The 22,239-nt window shown below is 39.0% G+C and overlaps 1 protein-coding gene across 2 annotated transcripts in view; it reads left to right on the forward strand.

The window, feature by feature from the left end:
* Nucleotides 1-8,515: 8,515 nt before the first annotated feature.
* The window catches only part of LOC150089721 (uncharacterized), a 105,453-nt gene continuing 91,729 nt past the window's right edge, over nucleotides 8,516-22,239 (forward strand). For both annotated transcript variants that reach the window (XM_090368762.1, XM_090368763.1), the window contains exon 1: nucleotides 8,516-8,689. The gene's annotated coding sequence lies outside the window, so the exon portion shown is untranslated. The remainder of the gene's footprint in view (nucleotides 8,690-22,239) is intronic.

Consider the following 22,239-nt stretch of genomic DNA (forward strand, 5'->3'; position numbering starts at 1 on the left):
CAAAAACGGTATTGTAAAATAAAATAAAAATAAAATAATGATAATAAAAATTAAGCTGTCATCAATTGGCTAAGAAGAAATGCGACCTCTATCGAAGCTCAGATGCAGTCCAATTGTCAAAAAATTATTAGCAGAAATTTAAAAAAAATTGCAATAACACTACATGCAAGACTCACAGGGAAGTGGAGGTGTAGACGCACGCAGCAGATACCCTTAAACACCACAGCGCCATGGGGCCTAAGCCGATCTAACGGTCTCTAAAGGCTTACCTGTCTGTAGATGTGGGTGCGTGTATGTCATGTGTGTAGTGCGCATGGGCATTGGTAAGTGGGTGAGTCCGCGTGTGTGCGTGCATTCGATACGCACGGATCTGGGTAAGCGGGTTGTGTTGGTGGGCCCACGCATGTGTAAGTGGGTGAGCGTAGCAGGGTGAGTGGGGATTGGTGTGTGATCTTTAAGAGGGAGACACAGCGATATCAGATGACCCATAACTATTAACATTAGTATTAACACTAGCCAATTATGCTAAGATTCAAGTTTATACTACATCTACCAAAAAAAAAAAAAAAAAAAAAGCCACCCTCATTATCTGTCCATACCCTAGAATTATTTTTAACTAATAACTTGTCTTAACTTATTCAAACTGTCCACTTCCACAACGCCAGATGGAACATATTTATATTGCAACAGTCAACTACTTTCTGGCTCAAAGAAAATTTTCGTCCATCTTGTTAGTTTCATAAGTAATATCTTAAGATATGTGCATGATGGTTGTGAAATTTTCTGGAATGATAACTAGCTAGTTTTTCTCTAATAATTTTTCAACTCACAATTGAGTCTAAGCACAAACTCGCCCTCCATCGAAGAAAAAGTTTCTTCTTACACAAAGTCTAAAAGTGCATTGTGTTTATTGCCTTAGGCTAATCGAGGTGGTTCGCCCCTTTCATGACTGAAGGCTCGCTATGTAATCCAGATGTTTTTTTTATTGTAACCATGTTCCTGATTAGACTCTGTGAAAACTCGATCATTAACATATTACTTGTGCACTATTCTTCTTTAAGGAAATAAAACAGATTCTTGATTTAATAGAACAAGTTTAATGTTTGAAATTTGGCTGAGTTACATAAACTCATAAAAACAAGTACCATTACTTAGCACCTATTCAATAAGCTGCATAGATCACCCTGAGGTAATAATTTGTGAATTAATTTGCATACGAAGGTTAACTGAGAACTCTAGATGTAGAGGTGCTATTACAAAATACAATTTCAATCGAATTTCAGTTGACCTGATCACGACATGTGAATAGATTCAGAATGAAAATTCTTTCTCCATCTTCCATTAAAAAACAATTAAGAGTAACTCCAACAGTTACAATAAAATTCACATTAGGTTAGAATACTCAGTTTCACAAGTTAGGTGCTGAGATAAGGCGGAAAAACAGATTCTTGCCAGATTTTCTTAACTACAATGATTGCAATTAATCAGCAACTTATAAGGGTGAATGTATACGAGGGGATATCAAAAAGTTCGCAGACATAGATAAAACCTCAGTAGGAAGATGTCGTTTTTAATATAAGTTGTCTATATATTCAATAACTAATATGTGCATTTTCATTCCCGTAGGTGATCGTACACCAAAGGTGGAGTCCGGAATCTGAGGAAGGACGCTACGGTTTACAAATTGGAGTATCGAGCAGTGATCAAGTTCCTGCATTTGAGGGGCAAGAGAGTTCAGGAAATTGACGAAGAAATGGATGCTGTGTATGGGCAGAATTGTCCATCCTATGATACTGTAAAAAAGTGGAAACGAGAGTTCCAGTGCGGTAGTACAAGTGTCTTTGACAAGTCAAGAGAAGGAAGGCCATCAACATCCAGACAGTGAGACAGTTGCAAAGGTGGTGCTGAGTGACAGAAGTGTGGCAATTCATTTCACTGCAAATGCAGTGGGAATTATTTATGGGTCTGCCCACAGCATTATGCATGACCAAACTATTATTTTTAGGCTACCCAAATAATTAAATTCATCTGCCGTGCTGTGTGTCTTACGTCTGTTAATTGCGTGTTAATACTCGTTTTTATGTTTTGCTGGACGAAAAACCCAAATTTCTGATGGGGGAACCTTGCTATGGGGGAATTAATATTAACTCAGCCAAGAAGTGAAAAAATCCCGTTAAAGTTACTCGCGTCATCGACAGGATTCGAATCCTGATCTTTTTTATCCGGTGTGGGGAAGTCGGTGACGATACCACTGTGCTACCCGCGCAGACCATTTTACATGGGTTCCAAGTTCGCTGCCTCCTTTGTAGAAGCAATGTCGAATACAATGTTCTCGTCAACTGTTGGATTTGTGCTACTCCAGCATCCACTATATTCTCCTGACCTAGCACCATCAGACTTCTTGTTTTGAGAAATGAAAAAAACCATTGCGTAGCCGCTGTGTTGATTCTTCTCAGGAAGTCATCAATGAACTGGATTCGTGGTTTCAGGCAAAAAGTGCAAACTTCTATGATCAAGGTATTAAACAACTGATCCACAGATGGGAGAAATGTGTTACTATACATGAAGGGCACCTAGAAAAAAATTTAAATTCCTGTGTAGTGTCACCTTTCTGGGGTTATAATTATTTCTAGGTAAGGGTACGAACTTTTTGATACCCCCTCGTACTTGCATGTGGAATAACGTTAAGAGCATTGTAAATAAATTTACTGCATGTAAAGTACTGATCAAGGTCATTAAATGCAGACATTGTAGGGATATAGGAGACATCGTGTCACGTGTCAATCAGGCATAAGGGATACAGAAATTGAACAAGGACAGTACATGGTGCAAACGATAGATATGACGGAATGGTTATGCTCTTAGCTAAGAAGCATACTAAACTTAAAGCGTGCTTCCACTCAACGCAGGAAGACAGAATAAAGTTGAATCAGTTTGATGTACATAAGCTCTGGAAAAACAAAAATTACAGTAGAAGCGTATTATAAGACTAGTGACAACAAACAGCCATACAAAATAATATAGTGGGCCAATTAATCACAATATCTCTCAATGGGGGATTTTACATTCCAGATATTTCTGAATTGGTCACTCATAAGTACCTCAAGGTTATGTGAATTTAATTGATGAACGTTTTATACAGAAGCATGTTACAGAAGCAACAAGGCGAAGGAATATTTATGATCTGATTATTATCAGCGATTCTTCAGGCATTAAGAATCTGTAGGGAAAACACCCATTGGGTGGCAATAATCAAATTGCACTGAGGTATGGTTTACTTAAACAGATGACTACTCTAAAGAGAGTAAAGGGAAGGCTTTTGCTTTCGAAAAACTGACTACAGTGATCCCAGACAGCTTTTAAATTCTATGGAATGGGACTAACTTCTTCTTCTTCTTTATCTTCGCCTTCTTCCCCGTTTATATGGGGTCAGGAATGGGACTAACTGATGATGATGTCATTATTATCATCATTTTATTTCTCCCTGATTGGTGGTTCCACCTCTGACGGGTATTGCTACCGAGTACATAGGGTGGTGGTTGTTGTTATGTCTCGTGTTACTGTTGGTCGAGAAACTCTCTGACTATCCTACGGGAGTTCAGGATTGCGACTTTATAGAGTTTCTTGTAGGTGTTCGCTGGAAGACGTATTGCTGCTAAACTGTTATGTAGGCACCATACCTGTGGCTGACGCGATGATCGGGATGGTCGTATCTTGTTGCATGTGCCACATATTTTTGATCTCCTGTCTTAAGTTCGTGTACTTCCTGATTTTTTTCCCCATGGGTTTTCTGCATGTTGTCAATGTTGGATACCGCTATGTCAATCAGATAGGCAGCCGTTTCCTTCTTGTCCACAAGGGTTATGTCTGTTCTATTGTCTTATCCGTTATTATGGCAGTCCCACTACAGCTTGTGGGTTGGAGTCTCCAGTACTGCCTGGGATTCGTACTTGTACTACGGTACACTTTCTTCGATCAACTGGTATTTTCTTGCTAGCTTCTGATGTATTATCCTGGCTACCTGGTTGTTCGGTCGTTTCTGAGGCCAGGTGGTATCGTTGACATGTGTCATTGGACACTCCGCGCTTTCTGCTCCCGGGATACTGTTGACTGGTGGCATTCTGTTTTATCGGTGATAGCGCTCTGTCTCTTCCTCGGACAGAGCAATGGCTACACTTTTTTTTTTTTTTTTCTTTAGTGTCAACTGAACCTATGGAGCCATGCTTACACCTCCACAAAACTTTGACACTAAATACACACACCTCCGCAAAACAGGATACTAATGAGCGTGTATACCCTTCCAACGCCGTATTTATAGAAACGGCTGATGCAACATCATGCACTTACTGTCTAATGCAATAGACGCGTTATCTGACGCAATACCTTTGCTTTGAGACATAGTGTGCATAGTGTTAGGGTCAAGTGCCACCTGTGGTTTCCCACATCTGCGCCATATATACACTGTAAAAAATCAGGAGCGGATTAAGGTCGGTTGAGGCCCCAGGCGCAGAAGAAAATATTGGGCCCCTTAAAAAAAGAGAGAGACAGGGAAAATAAAAATACATGTTAACCAATTTTTTAAATAAATAAAAAAATATTATGTACTATTAATGTTTTATTTCCAATAAAATTTCAATATAATATATGTATAATATAATTAATAATAGCATAATAATAATCACAAAGTTTTGAACTAATATGTTCAACTAATTTGTTAGGGTTTTGCGTGGGCCCTTCAGAAGTCGGGGCCCAGGGCGCGCGCCCGGTGCGCCCGCCCGGTGCGCCCGCCGTTAAATCCGCCTCTGTAAAAAATACAGTACTACTGTAAATGCCAGAAAAGTGTTGTGTGCTGAATGTGCAGTATAGCGTTGGGTTCTGTTGTGTGTTGAATGTACAGTATTGTGTTGGGTTCTGTTTTGTGTCCTGGCGTTTGGCCGCAGGGCTCCTGGTGGAACCCCACGTTGTCTGCTCACACCACTAGGAGGTAGCTAGGCTGCCCATAATTCTCTGGCTAGTCTCCGTCAGGGTCGCCTCAGCTTCCTGAGTGGAGACCAAGTTAAAAAAGAAAAAAAAATAATAATAATAAATAAATAAATAATAAAAGTAAAGGAAAGGAACAAAAAAAGAAAAAAAATAATAAATAAAAAAATGACAAATAAAAAAAAATAAAAATAAAGCGATTAGAGTATAGGTGAAGACATCCCCAAAAAGTCAATGCATACTCAGTCCATCAGGCAAAGGCGAAGAAGGGGGAAGGAACGGGGTCGAAAGTGATTGTTCAAGCGAGCACATTTAGGATCGCCATTAGGCGAGTCTGTCAAGTCCGGGTGGTGTCCAATCCAGTAGTAGCTTTCAAACTCCAGTCGTCGGATCGTTGTCCGTTTGATGGTGTGATTAGCATTAGCATTAGCATTAGCAGAGGCATATGATGCAAGAAAGCAAGCTTATTCAGCATCAGCCAAAAAAAAAACAAAAAAAAAAAAAAAAAACCCACTCCCATTTCACCCCTCCGTTCGTTCGAAATACCTGTCCAGTTGAGCCTTAAATTTGTTTAGGCTATCAACTTCAACAACAAGTGATGGAAGTCGGTTCCACCAACCAACCACCCGCTGGCCAAAGGCAAATTTCCGCACATCTATCCGACATCCGTCCTTCCTCAATTTGAATTTATGCCCTCTGAAGTGATTATTCTGAGCAAGATGAAGAATCCCATTGGCGTTGAGCATGCTCAAACCATTCAAAGCCTTATACACCTCTATCAGATCACCTCGCCGGTGCCTAGTCTCCAGACTCTGTAATTTGCAAAACTTAAGCCTTTCTTCGTAAGAGCAACCCTTTGTTCCATTCACTAATCTTGTTGCCCTTCTCTGTACCCGTTCCAGCAACTCTACATCCTTCTTGAAATGAGGCCTCCAGACCTGTATACAGTACTCAAGATGTGGCCTAACCATTGCCTTATACAAGGGAATAATCACCTCCTTATCCCTGCTAGAAAAATTCCTGTATATCATTGACAAGACACCATGAGCTACTCTTGCAGCTCGTCTGCACTGCTCAGAGAACTTCATATCTGCCTGCACAATTACCCCCAGGTCCTTTTCATTCTTAACCACTGTCCGTGTAGTACCGCAGAGTTGATGCGTTGCTCTGGGGTTACTGTTTCCCATACGTAGTACTTTACATTTGTCAATGTTAAACTTCATTTGCCACCTCTCAGCCCATATGTTCAACCTTTCCAGATCCTGTTGCAGCAGCATAGCGTCAGTAGTGTCCTTAACAACCCTGCCAACCTTTGTATCATCTGCAAACTTGGACATTAAACTTGATATCCCATCATCAATATCATTCATAAACACCGAAAACAACAACGGACCCAACACTGAACCCTGAGGAACTCCACTAATAACATTAGTCCACGTTGAGCAGTGTCCATTGATCGTCAAGTTCATGACTGTCTAGTCTGGATGGAAATCCATCATGGTCTCAAACCGTCTGTTGTCTTCCTTGGGACCATTGTGGTGCTGGTACAGGTACTATAGATAAAGATTTCCTTCGGCTGAACAGCTCTTGTGCGAAACACGTAAAAGCTGTATATTCCTCCCTACTATCAAGCAGGTTTGTTTCTTGGTCTTTGGGTATGTGGTCAGGGAAGTGATGAAGGTGCAGCGGAGATTCTCATACAGGGGGCAGTCGTACATAAGGTGCGACCAACTCTCAGTCCCACCACAGGTGCAAGTGGGATCATCGATGATTCCCAGGGCCATCAGTTTGCCTTTTACTGATCCATGGCCAGTTTACAGCTATGTAGCATAAAGGCCAGGTGAAAACCTGGGGGAACGCCCTGTTAATGTAAGGGAAGAACTTTCTAGTGTTTTCACCTTTGTTGGAAGTAGTCCATCTCGCTTGCCACGCCTGCTGCAGACGCTTCTTTTCTGCTGTTCTGTCGTTTGCGGGGTCTGTTGGGAAGTCGAGGATGGTCTTGGAATTTGCTTTTGAGAGGTGGAAGAGTAGTCCACAGCGGACCACCTCCAGGTCCAGTGGCATGGCGCCTGCCAGGATTTGCAGAGCATGGGTACTGACAGTTCAGCAGGCAGGGGTAGTGGCGAGCAGGATGTTCCTTTACAGAGAGTCGATGGCTGTAATCAAACAATATCTTATACGTTTCATTACAAATGTTCCTTTTTTTTTAAGGTGATGCAGTTTTTTTTGTTCGCCACTGTATGTAATGACAATTATTTTAAAAGATTTACAGCATGTTGTAAATTCTAATCTTTATTTTGAAGATTTTCGAATTCGTTCGCAAAAATATTTTTGTCTTCCACTTTCAATTATTAGCATAGCCCGTGAGAAGCTTTTGCTGCATTTCGCTGCTAGTTCCAGATGTGCGGTCACCTGCGTTCTATATGGGAACACCCTTAAGCATTAGGCTGTCAGGAGCGCTGTTTCTATACAAGGCAGTCTTTACTTTTTCAATTAACTCAACTATTTAAGGAAGAACTAAATATAAAATTTCGTCAAAATCGGTAAAACCATTTTTGAAGAAAACGCAATTTTCAAATTAATCTTCAAGTTCGTCAGTTTCCAATAAATATATTCGTAAAAAACAGCAAAAAAAAAAAAAAAAATCAAATTATTATTTTAGGGTTGCCCGTAATTGAATACATTAACCCGTATTTTTGTCTGTAAATTGCGTATATTTTACGGTCGATTTGCCTGTTTTGCTGGACGAAAAAAAAACCCAGTTTCTGGGGAGAAAAACCTTGTTCTCTACGCCTGAGACCAATTAACTCAGCCACGGAGTGAAAAAAGCCGATTAAAGTTCTCCCGTCATCGACGGGATTCCAACCCCGACCTTTTCCACCCGGTGTGGGGAGGACGGTGACGATACCACTGTGCTCCCCGCGCAGACAGTAAAAAACTGCAATGAGTTTTTCAAACAGTGATTTTGGGCCCGCCCTCTAATCGGGGGCCCTAGGCAGATGTCTTTTTTGCCTATTGTATAACGCGCTCCTGATTGAATGTAACTTTGCTCTCAAAGTTTGTCTAATCCAATTTCGGGTTTTTTTTTTTTCCCCACCTTTTTGATGAAATGCCACTATTCAGATACTTGTATTATTTTATGATTATTCGACTACGGACAGCAGTCTTTTGTTCACTTACCAGGCTGCGCTCAGTATCATGCACGATCGGTTTCGCGCGAAACATCATTGGAAGTGGCAAACTGGCAATCAGTAGTGGCAGTTCGAAATGCTCGCGGAATTTTTGACTTTGGTGTCACAGTGACATTTCGCAGGTTTTTAAAATAAATAATTTGAAGAGATACAGATATTATTAAAAAAAAAAACAAAACACCGGGTTTTCGAGGTGCCGGCAAGTGATTTCATACCAGTATATGGTTCCTGTTGCCTTACACAGAGTATCATACTACTCTGTGCTGCCTTCGTAGTGTCAGGTTGGCCACGCCGGCTCTCAACAAGCCCCACATTTTTTTTTTTTTTTTATAGTAGCGGTAACACTTTAAAAACGCTGCTATTTCTGGGCGATCGCCGCTTAGTTACCTGGACCACACTGCCCTCGAATAACGCTAAGTTCATTTCTTCTGTCAATGTGGTTTTGTGTCGGCCAATCCATGAAATATTACGAACGAATGCAACAAGTCTCTTCTGTAGGATGTTCCCCGAGTATTATGGTAACTATAGACTTATACTTGTTCTCCGAGTATTTTGATAATATGGTTTATATACGTGCTTTTCAGTTGATTGGCAGCCACCAATTACTGTAATATCATAGAACAAATACAGGTTATACTTGGTAACTGATAATTAGTAAAAAAAAATAATAATAATTAGTAGTCATTATTTACCAAGATAAAAGCGAAATGGCTTAAGTTATGCAATGGTATCCGGTTTTAGTGCACGGTTGGTTTTTTTTTGGGGGGGGGCCCTTTTAATTTTTTGATGATTTAATTTTTTGATGTCGGTGTTATAACTATTTAAAAAACTGGGGCCTGAGCGCACCACATCCAGTGCATCTTGTTTCGCATGCTCTTCAGTGCAGATGGTTGTGGTTAGAGAATGATGACAAGAAATCCAACGTTTTGAGAATTTGTGCAGCGATTGTATATCATCGGATAATGTGATAGGATAATAATAAAAAAAAAAAAAAAAAAAAAGAAAAAGGTAAAATCCAGAACACGGTGCCCCTTAAAAAAATGACGTCGAGGAGAAGAGGGGAAAGCAGTGACGTACGGTTCGCAACAATGCCCGCTCACTGAGTTCCCCCTCTTCTTCTCGACGACCGCACGTGGCGAATGTCACGTGACATAACATTATGGCGGAGATGATAAACAATGAAATTAACGGCAATACGTCAATTTTTTCGGAGCAGCAACTAAAACAAATGCAATTTATTCCGAAAAGACAAAATCTCACACAACATAAAACATGTCAGAGTTAAAATTAAGAAAATTTAACACAAAAACAGTAATTTTTTCTCAAAATGAAACAAAAACTAACATGACATGCAGCAAACGACCAGTTTTCACATAACCCTTTTTTTTTTTTTTTTTTTTTATTATAGGCGCCTCCGTAGCCAGGTGGGAAGGAGCAACAGTGCATAGCACACGCTTCTTGATTAGACCAGGGTTCGAGCCCGTCACCACCAAATACGGAGGATGCAGAAAGGTCAGGGAATGACCACCACATATCCCGTAGCAATATGGCCCTAGTTGCTAATGCTCCTAAAAACCAAATAACAATAACCATTTTTCACTAAACACAAATGAAAGTCAATCAAAAACATGACTCCCATTATAATTTTTTTTTTTGTCCAATGACTGGTTTTTGCTCGAATTCCTCCTGAAGTCACGTAAAAACATAACCTAAAAACCTAACCATTTTCCTAAACACAAATGAAAGTTGATTAAAAGCATGACGTGTGTTATAATTTTTTTTTTTCGTCCAACGACCAATTTTAGCTTGAATCCCTCCCGAAGTCGCATTAAAACCTAAGCTAAAACCCTAATATTTTTTTGCTAAACAGAAACGAAAGTCAATTAACACGTGCAATGAACAATAAAATTGCTCTTCGCATAAGCACAAAACGGCAACAGAATTTTTTTTTGAAAAGAATGCAACCGACAATACTCAACCAACACAATACTAGGTTTATAATACGTGAAAACACAGAAATACAAATAAAACTCTCCTCGTAAACTCAGGACTAAATAAAACGTGCCAAGCAGCAACGGAACAACTCTAGCGAACAGCATAAACCATCATACAAATAAAACCATATGCAACGAATTTTGCATTCAGTGCTCCAGTGACATGTCACGTGATGTCCACCTGAAATGAAGAGAGATGCAGTCAGTGGGTGGAGTCACAACCTATCAATCATTTCTTTCCCCTGTTCTGACAGCCAATTAAAAGGGTGCACCGTATACTGGAGCCAGCAAAAAAAATAATAATAATAATAGGGTTACCCAAGATCAACTTCATTTACCCATGTGTAATATGTTCATAAACTGCATGTGTTCTCTGGAGACCGGTTAACTCATCCATAGAGTGAAAAAAAAAAGCCCATAAAAGTACAGAAACTCCCCGACTTACGCTCTGTACTTTTATGGGCTTAAATAAAACCCGACTTATGTAATTCAGGTTTTATGTATGTTGGAATTTCCCCTATGCTTGTGCAGCATTTGCAACTGTGCTTGCTGAATTGATTGAATCAAAAAAGTAATGCTCGAAGAACATGTAAATAGAATTATTTATTGTATTTCAATTTTTTATCTCATGCGCAGAAAAAATGGCAAAAGCATGCAATTTCAAAATTATAAAATTACAAAAAAAAAAAGAGAGGAGACAGGCATAATGTCAGTAAGTTTTAGCTCTTGAGCATCGTTGACAGAATTGATGTCTTCAGCGGATAAGTACGCCGCTGCGGAGGTTGAGGGCTGTGGATTAGAAGGGGTTGGACGCTCAACCTTACGAAATAACATATTAATGGATGACTGGATGGTGCCTTTTTTCTTTTCATCATAGATTTCTTTGTAGCAAGCAAGCATATCATTCACCCCTCTGTTAACTTTTAAGAATCGTTCGCTGTCAGGATCCATCTTCTCAAAAGCTCACCATTGCCGATGCAATTTCACGAGTCTTGGCTCCTCATTTAGTTCATCTTGAGCGTTGTCAACATTTTCTCCTTTCACTATCGCTGCCTGCGTCAGTAAGTTTGTTAGATAATTCCTTCTCTTCTTCTTCTATTAACTCCTCTACGTCTTTGGCATCAATCAACAACTGAAGTAGCTCTGCAACCTTTACAATCTTATCTGTAACCTCTTCAAATGATTCGTCTTTTTAAAATCCTTTGAAGCCTTTTACGTGCCATGGACATATTTTCTTCCATGCGCCATTTAAACAACGTTTAGTAATTTCCGCTCAGGCCTTATTAATGTTTAAGATGGCGGGGTAAATATTGTAAGATTTCCAAAAGTCTCTTAACGTAAAATTTTTCTCATCGTCTACTGCAGACAATGCGTGAGCAAATGTTGTGCATAAATAGTATGCTTTTAAATTCGAAATAACACCCTGATCCATAGGTTGGATGAGTGAAGTAGTGTTTAGCGGTAGAAATATGACGCTCACATTCGAATTGAAATCATCTAGATGCGTAGGATGTCCAGGAGCATTATCTAATAGAAGTAAAATCTTGAAAGGAACGCTGTTGTGTTTACAATATTTGTCAACCTTGGGAATGAAGCAGCATTTAAACCAATCCTCAAAGAGAGAACTGTTATCCATGCTCTCTGGTTCGTTCAGAAATGCACTTGTAGGGTGCCTTTATTGATGCCCTTAAATGCATGAGGCTTGGTGCACCAAGCCTCATGCATTTAAGGTACCAAGAATGGTACACAAGCAGTGGTTTTAATCTGTAATCTCCCACTGCATTAGCCCCCAAGCAAGAGCATGGCCCTATCTTTTGATGCCTTGAAACCTGGCATTGTATTTTCCTTTTTGGCAATGTATGTTCGATCCAGCATTTTTTTCAATACAGAGCAGTCTCGTCAACGTTAAAAATTTGCTGAGTTGAAAAGCTGCCTTCGTCAATAATTTTTTCCAACACATCACAAAATTTCTCTGCAGCTGCAGAATCGGCACTGGTGACTTCACTGCATACTTTAATATTGTGGTAACCAGTGTGATGCTTGAACCTATTAAACCACCCGTTGTATTGCCAACCCCAACCCCAGGTTGGGGTTGGCCATACTTATCCTTAATATCTTTATAAATACTTGTTGCTTTTGCTTGAATGGTTATTAGAAAAAGGGGCACTCACTTCTGAATTTGATTTTCTATCCATATTATTAACATTTGTTCCATCTTCGATATAGCACCTGAACACTGTTTTGTTATCACTGTTGATCTTAAGTGCGTTGACCCTTTGATATGTTATTTTATACGCGCACTGTTCTCTAAAATAGTTGAAACAGCGAGACCTAATTCCCTTGCAATAGATGACAAACTTTGTCCTGCTTCGTACTTCTTAACCATTTTCGTCTTCATTTCTAAATCAATTTTGTTTCGTTACCTAGCACTACCATCACTTGCACTTTCCGTTGTCCATTTTCCCTTCATCATTGTAATACTTAAAAAAGATTAAAGTGAAGATTCTGAAAATTTGTTTTTTACATGATTGAAGATTTCAGTGAAGGGGGACATTTCACCATAATAGCGTAAAAATCCACACAATTGCAGTTATCGGTATTATCACAAATGCAATAAGATCGAGTTTACTACCCGTTTATAATTAGATGCACTAATAGGAAAGCCCAATAAACCAGAAAGTGCATATTGTTTTTTGGTCATAACCTCCAGAAATGTCCTTTATAAAAATATCACAAAGGTGTTCAAAATTGATTCTTATAATGGGAACATATGATAATGATGAAAGTGTAGCGCAATTTCCATTATAAATATGACCTTTTAGAGAGATAAATAGCGTAGTAATACAGCGAAATTTTCAACCTCCAAGGACTTGGAATGAATTACAAAAAAAAAAACGATGCGTTATTGGGTTCACATTACGATATTTTCACAATACCTCCATTTATTCTTACGGGATGCAATATACGTTTCCACGATTTTAAGTTTGCATTGGCTGGCAAAAACTTACGTAAATTCGAATTTCCATAAGTTGAGTAATATGTAAGTTGGGGAGTTCATGTACCTGGTGACAGTGGTGGAATTTGAACCCTGGCCTTTTCCACTCAGACAGTTTTATTTTATGTTATTTGACATTTTTCATGATCCCTCTGACTGTGTTTGTCCCAGAATATAAACAGAAAATTTATTTATGTATTGTCATCAGCTTGTCATGGCAGTATATAAATAAATTGCGACTAGTTTGCAGTTGATAGAGAACCAGGTTGTAGTAAAGGAAAATATAATTGTAAGGGCTGGTTGAGCAAAGATACCATCATTTCTGAAGGGGCTTTGTTTTCATGTAATCTTTTGAGATGTCCAATGGGAAAACATAATCAGAAACTGAGGGATGTTGCATTGGTGGTATGGAAAATAAGGGGGAAGGATGGAGAGGGACAAATTAAGGCAGTTGTGTTTATTTGGATGCTGTGATTTTGGGATGACTTGGTGCAGTGTTTCTCTGTTGGTCCACAAAGTTTTATCTCTTTTCCTTTTGTGCCCATACGAGCTCAGCCTCTGGCAGGAGTACCACAGGATGATATGCCACCGGATGAGTTCCTTTATACTTTTTAGGCTTTTGTTTTCAGATGGCATCCTTTTTATGGTTAAATTGACAATCATTTGAATACAGAGTTCAGTGGATAGCAGTTCCATTGTTGTTTTTTGTTTTCTTCTCTACCATTGTGCATAAGGGATTGACAACACTGGCATGGCTAGAATTTTTGGCCCCTTATGCAAAGACCACCAAAGAGCCCACTCCCATTTGTATTAACATAAAATGCCGATGCCTTACTCTTAAAAATATTATTTATAATGTGCATTTTAGGTAAAATTCAACAAATCTTAAACTGTTAAAAAAACTTAAAATTGGTACCTCAAAATAAGCAATTTAATGAAGTATATCATTATACTTAGGTTAATTTCATTGGATCTTGGTTAAAAAAAATTATCTTCCTTGCCTTTGTTTTCAAAATCACTAATTAGTTCGTTAAGGTCCATTTTGGTGGCTTTCCTTTTGTGTTCAGTAGCTAGTATAGTGATATCATTAATTTGGTTTGCCCCATAGGATTTCTTTTGTGGACTTTTATTATTTTTACTTTATGCTAAATGACCTTTCAGCATTAACCACCATTACCAGAAAAATAACAATTAATGCATGGTGGCTATCTACCATTATACAATAATAATATTATTATTTGATGTTGTGTTCTTTCTATAAAATAATTTTTTTTTTATTGGGACAGACCCATGAGTCTCTCCCCCATCTTTATGGGTTATCTTAGTTATTTCTTGAACTGTAGTAGCTGCAGCTCTGATTGAAGATGGATGTTTGGACTGTGAACTGTTTTGATCTTCTCAGAGCATGCGATGCAGAAAGAGTTAATAAGGAAAATTGATTCTCAGGAGCCATACTACAATTTCTGCATTTGAAGTAAGCAAAGAACATTGATACAACAGATTCAGATGGTGTTATGATGGGGAACAGGCAGTTATATTATGAATAGGCTTTTCTCTCTTGGAGGCACTCTTGGATTTGATTTTATCTAATTTTTCAATAGATCAAAGCAGTGGTTTTGAATGTCAGCCTCCCTCCCCAAAAAAATCCTGGATGTGCTATTGGTTTGCAGTGAGTGCTATATACTCGGGAATTTGGAATTACACTCATGTATTGTACAGTGTACTGCATTGAATTTGAAGGCACTTACAATAGTATATAGTGCATACTGAGATTATTTTGTATCCTCTGCAGCATGCCTTTAAGAGTGCAAAAATTTGTAAAATAAAATAATAAAAATTATTTAAAAATGGATTTTTTAAACCAGGCCTCATCTTGACAGGTCCCATAAGGCTTTGGTAAATTAAAGAAACCAGAGAAGATAGGTTTCTTTCTTTTGTTATCCACAGCTTTGAAAAGCTGTGTCATTTTGTTTCTTTTATTCACTGAGACCTTGTAGCTAGATGTTTAGAGGTGCTTGTTGAGAAAATTCTTCTTAATATAATTTTTATTTTATTTTAATTTACAAAAACTAGGGGCTTCTTCCCCTACTTGCTTCGCTCGCCAACCCACAGCCAATATGAAATATACAAAAAAAATGCCTTAACCTGCTCGACATAATTAGTGAAGCCGCTTAGGAAAGAGTTTCCTTCACACGATCAACCCATTTCCCTACACTTGCCGCTTGAAAAGTCTCATACACTACTCCGCAGTGAGACGCCATTCAACTAAGCAACCACTTTACATATTTTTATGTTGCCACCATTTATTTCCTGCTTTGTCCCACGTAAAATGTAGAGGTATGAAGGAGTAAGTCAAATCTTCTACACCCCTCTCATAATTATACTAACATTATAATGCACTGATTAAATCTAATGAGGAAATCATCTATGTAATTATTTACCTGTGCATTTGTAGTGATGTAATTGCCCCACCCACTTGTACCACGTCACCCACATCCCTCTTCTCCCATTGGCTCGAATAAATATCACCAAGAGGAAAACTTTTTTATTTTATAGAGAGAAATTTTAACACCCTTTGAAAGCTGCAGAGGAGACAAAATAGTCTCCTCTGCAGATTTCAAGCATTGTGTTTTTCCCTCATAAGTGTTTTTATTCAAATTCAGTACAGTATAAAATATATAAACTTGTAATCAATTCTGAAGGTGGCTGTTATCTTTGGATTTTTCCTTTTCCATTTCATGACATTCTCAAGCTGTAAGATATATGGTATTATAGTTAATCAAAGCCCTGATTAAAGTCCAGTACACCTTATATTTTGAAATATGAATAAACTCAAGGGCTTACCTTTTTATTTTTTCAAAAAATATCCCGGGGGAAAATAAAAAGGTAAGCCCTTGAATTTGTATAAAACAGTATACCTTAATTATTAATTTAACCTTAATTTGTTTAAAACAGTACAAACACTGACAGCACAACAATTTTGCTATTCTAAGCAAATTGACTTCTTTTATTAGCACATATTATTACTTTCAGCATTTGAAGCCATCCTTCTATAATTACCTTCTCCATCTCTGAAACAAAATGCAAAAGTAGTTATGCTAGCCTGATTATGGTACACAGAAATTATCTTATTAAAAAAAAAAATTAATGTAATTATAGTATTCATGATATAGAGAGTGACTCTAAATTTCTGCAGTTTTAAAGTTAAATATCAGTATTCTTTTTTGTTTATTATATTTATTTTCATATCGTAATGTAACAAAATTGTTGCAAAGCATAAGACTACTGTATTGTGGGCTCAGTTAGGTTATTTGATGAAGTTATTCGTGTTTAGACCTCTCTTTACTGGTCTTTTTCAACACTGGAAAACTTACTTGGCCCAGACACTAGAAGGATCGACAGATTAAGTGGATGGGAGATTAGCCCACTGAGGAAGGTCCACACAGAGAGATCATACATTAGGTCTGGTTATTGTAATAATAATTTTATTATTATAGTAGTAGTGGCAAATGATATGAGAAAGCAAGCTTATACATCATCAGATAAAAAAAAAAAAAGAGCCAACACTTTCCATTTGACCTATCTAACCCTTGTAACACTTTATCTAGTTCTGTGAATTTTCACACTTCCTTCCTCTACAGTGCCGGATGGGAGTTTTCCAACAATTGATCGCCATCTGGTTGAAGCAAAATTTCCCACATCCTCTCTACAACCAGCCTACCTCAGTTTGAATTTATTCTCCCTCATGTGCCTAGTCTGAACAAAAATAAGGATTCCATCAGGATTGAGCTTAATCCATTCAAGGCATTAAACACCCCAGTCAGATTTTCTAATAGGTGCCTAGTCTCTAGAAAATGCATTTGCAAAACTGATGCCTTTCATGTTAAGAGCACCTTTTTGCTGCCTTCACCAATCGTGTTGCTCTTCTCTGCACTTGTTCCAGCAGGTCCATGCCCTTTCTAAAATAAGGCTTCCAGACTGTATGCAGTACGGACGATGTTGCCTAACTATTGCCTTATACAATGGGATAATCACTTCCTTATCCATGCTGGCAAAATTTTTATAGGTCATTGACAAAAACCCCATGAGCTGTCTTGGCAGCCTGTCTGCACTGCATAGAGAACCTAATATTAGCATTAGTAGAGGCATATGATGTAAGAAAGCAAGCATATACAGCATCAGCCAAAAATAAAACAAAAAAAAACTTCCAATTTCACCCATCTATTTGCTCCAAAAGTTTTGTCCATTTCTTCCTTGAATTTATTTAAGCTATCAACTTCCACAATGATTTTTGAAGTTGATTCCAGCAATCAAATACCCGCTGGCTAAAGGCAAATTTCCATACATATATTTGACAACTTGTCTTTACTCAGTTTCAATTTATGCGCCCTCGGCTTTGTAATCTGAGCAAGAGGAAGAATCCCATCAGCATTGAGCCTACTCAATCCATTCAAGGCCTTATACACCTCAGTCAGATCACCTCACAGGTGCCTAGTCTCCAGAAGCTGCAATTTGCAGAACTTAAGCCTTTCTTTGTAAGAGCACCCCTTTGTTCCCCTCATCAGTCTTGCTGCCATTCTCTCTACATGTTCTAGCAACTCTACATCCTTCCTTAAATGAGGCTTCCAGTTCCAGACCTGTATGCAGTACTCAAGGTGTGGCCTGACCATTGCTTTATATAAGGTGATAATCACCTCCCTATACCTGCTAGCAAAATTCCTGTATATCATTGATAAGACCCCATGACCTACTCTGGCAGCCTGTCTGCACTGCTCAGAAAACTTCATATCAGACTGCACAATTACCCCCAGGTCTCTTTCATTATCCACTACCCTGAGTGTAACACCACCCAGTTAGTACATTTCTAAGGAGTTACTGGTACTCATATGCAGTACTTTGCATTTTTCAATGTTAAACATCAGTTGCCACTTCTCAGTCCATCTACCCAATTTTTCCAGATCCTGTTGCAGCAGCATACTGTCATTACTGTTATTAATAACTCTGCCGACCTTTGTATCATCTGCAAACTTTGACAATAAGCTTCACGTACCTTCATCAATAACATTGATAAATATACAAAACAACAATGGCCCAATACCGAACCCTGGGAGACACAACTAATAACGTTATTCCGTGAAGAAGAGAAGTGTCCATTGATTACCACTCTGTCTTCTTCCACTCAGCCATCCTTTTATCCATTGTAGCAACTTGCTTTTAATACCATACTGCTACAATTTGTACAGTAGTCTTCCATGTGCAACAGTATCAAAAGGTTTCCTGAAATCCAAGTATATGATATCAAAATTATTTTTTGCATCCAGTTCCTTTGTGACCATGCCATAGTATCCAATCAAATTGGTCAGACAAGACTTCCCTTTAACAAACCCATCTGTGTCTGAATTATTATTGCAGGCTTGTCTAGATGATCCAGAAATGCTTCTTTAACCAGTGACCTTTATTTTTCCTGGAACAGAAGTGAAACTGACAGGTCTGTAATTACTCATGTCACCCTTTGATTCCCCTTTGTGAATTGGAGATACATTTGCACATTTTCCAGACCGTAAGGGTGGACTTCTCCTGAGTCCAAGGAAGCTCTCATAATTATGGCTAAGAGTTTGCTTACTTCCTTTGCTGCGTCCTTTAATATAACAGGATAGATCCCGTCCACCCCAGGTGCCTTCCTTATGTTTAGCTTCAACAATTTCTCCTCCACCAAATCATTTAACTCCCTATTAGAATTTGATAAACATCTGGCCTTCTCCTCCTTGAAAAACTCCTCATGTGTGAATGTAGATGCAAAATTTAGTTTGGCAGCTATCTGAGACTGATCATCTACAGTCAAACCATTAATATCATGTGGACCAATCTGATTCATCCCCTTCCTTGTAAAGTTTATATAAGTAAAGTCTTTGCTGTTTTTCTTTTCATACTTTGCCAAAGATTTCACATAATTTGCCTTTGCTTGTCTAACTTGCTTTGTGACTTGATTACAGACTTGCTTATATCTACCATCAGCTTCTGTGTCATCTGATAAATATAATTTATATGCATCCCATGCATTTTTCTTCTCTGCTGCGTGTCTCATTAGTTCATCTGACATCCATTTGGGCCTGAACCTAGAACAGTATTTCTTAGTTGGAACAAAAAACCTAGTAACTTTCAAGGTTACTTCTTTGAATGCTTCCAGTTTAGAATTAGCTGTTGTTAACATCATCAGTTGGTCCACTGTATACAGTTTAAAAAATCTGAGGCCACTGTAATCACCTTTACGCCTGATGGTAGTTGTATCTTGATGGTAGTTGGTCCTTGAGGTTGTCACAGACATTCTCTCAGATATGCCAGACAAGCTGTACTTGCTACCTGGGAGTCTAAAATGCTGATGGAACTGATATTCGGGTGACATTCAAGTCAAGTGGACCCAATTTCTGTGAAGCCCGGACGGTCTGTGACAGCCAAATCCTCTGCTTGCACCTTCACGATGGTGGGACTGTTAGTAATCCTGGGTATAACCTCCATGCACAAGTACATGATGGGTGACCACCCAGGTGTGAACCAATGTAAGCAGGGGTCGAGGTGTGGCGCTCACACCACATGGAGGAACGCCACCCCTCTATGTTACCAGGCAGTACTAGATGGTAGATGACTCTCATCAACTGGTGAAATTCCACCACTTTGCTTATTGGAGGCTTGAAGTGGTGGAACCCATGTTTAGTCTCTAGAACTAAGTTCCGGTCAACCCTTCCCTATCTCTTCCATCATGCAGTATGATTGATGATTTTTGAGGTTATGATGAATGTCGTGGCAAGATCCAATATTCCTTACATTTCGAGGGTACAGCTCTAAAACGGCGTTCGCAGGCCGGCCGCTAGTTAGTACACTGGACCAAACCTATTGGTAACTCTCTAGGAGGCTTCCGGATCAGCTAGTGTATAATCTTGCTACCTCTACTCTGCCAGATAGTGACTGGAGGGAGTCCGAGTAGTGTGTATGCGGGGAGCATTGTCGAGGCCTCGTTATGTCAAGGATCTGGGTATATTCTTACTACGTGTACGCCATATCTAAAAATTTCATTATTTCATACAGCATGTCCCACCCACTTTTTCTTACTATTGAATACACCATGAATTGTCAAACTAATAGAGCAAGCTTATCTGCGAAAAGATCTAAACCTCCCAAGCACTTCCTAATTCATTTCACAAATATACATGGTCTCAATTCTAATCTCAACGATGTCCATTTCCACTTGCGGTCTTCCAAACCCATGTACTTTTTCTGACAGAATCTCAGTTATCGGTTGATTCAACTACTGCTCATCTCAGATGCCCAAATAATTCGCTGTATGATTCCTTTCGCCTCAAAGGTGGTACTTGTGCATATGTCCATTCTGATATCCCCTGTCAGAGACTTGGCAATTTGGAATCTCCTCTCTTTGATCTTCTCTGGCTGAAAATCTCTCTACCTCATTGTGTCAAATTCATTTGTTGTCTCTACAGTTCTCCCAACTCCACTAATCACTTGGAGCTCTTTGACTTCCTCTCTTTGCAACTTGACTTTCTCCAGTCCAACTTTCCTAACAGTGAGGTAATTTTCCTTTGTGATTTTAATGTTCACAACTCCAGCTGGTTTCCGTTTTCTAGTCACACCGACCCAGCAGGTTGAGATGGTGAGGCTTTTGCAATCACTAATGACCTAGCACAGATTGTTCATTTACCTACAAGAATACCAGACAATCCTAATCATACAGCCAATACGCTTGATCTTTTTCTCACAAACAACCCTTCTAAGTACGCGGTCGAAGTGAGAGGTCCTTTAGGCACTTCCTGATCACAACTTGGTGATTGTCTCTTCTCCAATGGAACCTTTATCTCATGGCTATTCCCAACCTTGTGTTGTTTGGCATTACAAGAATGCAAAATCGGATGACCTGTGAGACCTCTTTTCTTCTTTTCCTTGGTCGGATTACTGTTTCAAAACTTCTGATGTCAACGTGTGCTCGAATCGTGTTGGTGAAATTATTGTTGCAGGAATGGAATCCTTTATCCCACACTCAACTTTAAAATCTTGTCCTTTATCTAAACCTTGGTTTTCCAATAAATGTTCTAAGGCTGTTCAAGAGAAGAATGTTGCATATCGTAATTGGCTTGTTTCTATTCTTCAGTTTCATTTCCTGCCTACACCAAAGCTCGCAACAATTGTGAAGCAGTTATTAATCAGTCCAAACTAGAGTTTGAACAGGCCAAGAGTAGAAAACTTGCTTCTTGCCCTAATGGTAGCCGAGCATTCTGGTTTCTTGCCAAAGCTATTGGCCGCAACTTTTGCCCATCTCTGCTCCCACCTCTGTTCAAACCAGATGGTTCTGTTGTCACTTCAACCAAGGACAAAGCTGACCTGCTAGCATCCCATTTTTCTTCCACCTCATGTATTAATGATCTTGGTAAAACACCTCCCACCATTCCCAACACGCTCCATTCAATGCCTCCTGTGGTCTTCCGTCAAAAGGATATCAGAAGGATTTTGATGAACCTTGATGCTAAGAAAGCTCCAGGTCCTGATGGTATTTCTCCACTTGTTCTCAAAACCTGTGCTCCTGAACTTACTCCTATTTTTTGCTGCCTATTTTCACTTTCTTATTCCAAAGGTGTTTTTCCTTCTGCTTGGAAATTTGCTCACATCCAGCCAGTTCCTAAAATGGGTAACAAATACCTCCCATCCAATTATCGTCCCATTGCAATTACTTCTACTCTTTCTAAAGTAATGGAGAAATCAATTAACCGCCAACTCTTAAACTACCTAGAAACCTTCCGTCTGATCAACGATCACCAGTATGGATTCCGTCAGTGTCGATCCACTGGTGATATTCTGGCTTATGTTACCCATTTATGGACTAATTCAATGGAAAGGTTCAGCGAAACACAAGTAGTTGCTCTTGACATCTCAAAGGCTTTTGATCGTGTTTGGCATAAAGGTCTTCTAAACAAGCTTCCATCTTATGGTTTGCCAACTGTTTTTAGTAATTGGTTATCCAGTTTTCTCTCTGATCGCTCACTGAGGGTGATGGTAGATGGCTCTCTGTCTTCTA

The sequence above is a fragment of the Mastigoproctus giganteus genome, chromosome 2, assembly GCF_048544385.1.
Source record: "Mastigoproctus giganteus isolate SK-2022 chromosome 2, ASM4854438v1, whole genome shotgun sequence".
Classification (NCBI taxonomy): Eukaryota; Metazoa; Arthropoda; class Arachnida; order Uropygi; family Thelyphonidae; genus Mastigoproctus; species Mastigoproctus giganteus.